General features: G+C 51.4%; 1 protein-coding gene across 3 annotated transcripts in view; it reads left to right on the top strand.

The window, feature by feature from the left end:
* Nucleotides 1-1,604, top strand: part of SLC6A4 (solute carrier family 6 member 4) — a 40,747-nt gene that overhangs the window by 7,291 nt on the left and 31,852 nt on the right. The window contains exon 1 of one of the 3 annotated variants that reach the window (XM_037743330.1): nucleotides 1,288-1,306. The exons of the other annotated variants lie outside the window; for them this stretch is intronic. The gene's annotated coding sequence lies outside the window, so the exon portion shown is untranslated. Of the gene's footprint in view, nucleotides 1-1,287; nucleotides 1,307-1,604 lie in introns of those variants that run through there. 3 annotated transcript variants of the gene reach the window in all.

The following is a 1,604-nucleotide window of genomic DNA, read 5'->3' as shown; positions in this document are numbered from 1 at the left end:
AAAAAAAAAAAAAAAAAAAAAGAACCAAAAAGAAGAGTAAAATAAAGAAATTCAGATCAGTCTCATTGTGAACCTCCTCCCCAACCCCACGCTGTCGGGTAGCGCTTAACACTGTGTGCGACAGCTTTCATTTCAGAAGTTTTCGTTTATCACATTTATTTCTGTGGGTAGGAAATATATGCCAAGTTCCAAACCACCAGCTCACAGATGAACACTGGAGCCCAGGCCACTGACGGCCGTGCCTGCTGGTACTTGTCTCAAAGTCTGAAAGCCCAACCTGGGCTCTGTAATCCTCCGCACGTCAGTCTCTTCCAGTCCATAGTCCATGAAAATAATTGTTAAGGCAGCCCTCCTTCTCTGCCCCCAAGGTGCACAGCCCATCTTCACAATGGGTGTGGCAGGGAGGGGCAGGGCCCTTTAGAATAGGACCCTGATCCCATTTGACTTAACTCCAGGGAGGAGAGAAAGAGCAGGACCTCACATGGGGCTCATATCTGTTGGCACCCTTGCTCACCCAGGAGAGCTGAAACCAGCCCTGCGTGCTCACAGCTGTATAGGGCATGCTCCAGTCTGCAAGTATTTTTTTTTTTCTTTTTTTCTTTTCTGAGACAGAGTCTCACTCTGTTGCTGAGGCTGGAGCGCAATGGTGTGCTCTTGGCTCACCACAACCTCCGCCTCCCAGGTTCAAGCGATTCTCTTGCCTCAGCCTCCCGAATAGCTGGGATTACAGGCGCACGCCACCACATCCAGCTAATTTTTGTATTTTTAGTAGAGACGGGGTTTCACCATGTTGGTCAGGCTGGTCTCGAACTCCTGACTTCGTGATCTGCCTGCTTTGGCCTCCCAAAGTGCTGGGATTACAGGTGTGAGCCACCACGCCTGGCCCAGTCTGCAAGTATCTGGACACGGGGACATGTAGCCATGGCCCTGCTTCCAGGGGCACATGAAGCAAATGTACATAAAAAGATAACTGGCCGGGCACGGTGGCTCAAGCCTGGAATCCCAGCACTTTGGGAGGCCGAGGCGGGCGGATCACGAGGTCCAGAGTTCAAGACCAGACTGGCCAACATGGTGAAATCCCGTCTCTACTGAAAAATAAAAAAATTAGCTGGGCATGGTGGCTTGTGCCTGTAATCCCAGCTATTTGGGAGGCTGAGGTAGGAGAATTGCTTGAACTGGGACCAGAAGGCGGAGATTGCAGTAAGCCGAGATGGCGCTACTGCACTCCAGCCTGGGCTACAGAGCGAGACTCCATCTCAAAAAAAAAAAAAAAAAAAGGATAACTAAGGATGCCTGGTAATCAATGGTGAGTGACAAATGAGGATTGAGTAGAAAGAGCAAATCTTGGGCTGGGGTGGTGAGAGGAGGCGGATAGAAGCTTATGCCAGCCGTGGAGGGTGCAGGATGATTAGAGGAAGGGAAGGTACAGGGTGGGGTTGCACATGGCACTGTCGGTGCCTGCTGGCCCCTGAGTAACCTGTGGTGCTTGTTGAAAATGCAGATCCCAGGCCGGGCGCGGTGGCTCAAGCCTGTAATCCCAGCACTTTGGGAGGCCGAGGCGGGTGGATCACGAGGTCAAGAGATCGAGACCATTCTGGTCAACA

This window comes from Cebus imitator, unplaced genomic scaffold (assembly GCF_001604975.1).
Source record: "Cebus imitator isolate Cc_AM_T3 unplaced genomic scaffold, Cebus_imitator-1.0 Scaffold140, whole genome shotgun sequence".
In the NCBI taxonomy this organism is placed as follows: domain Eukaryota; kingdom Metazoa; phylum Chordata; class Mammalia; order Primates; family Cebidae; genus Cebus; species Cebus imitator.
The sequence above is the reverse complement of the archived record's forward strand: the minus strand, read 5'-3'. Positions and strand labels throughout refer to the sequence as shown.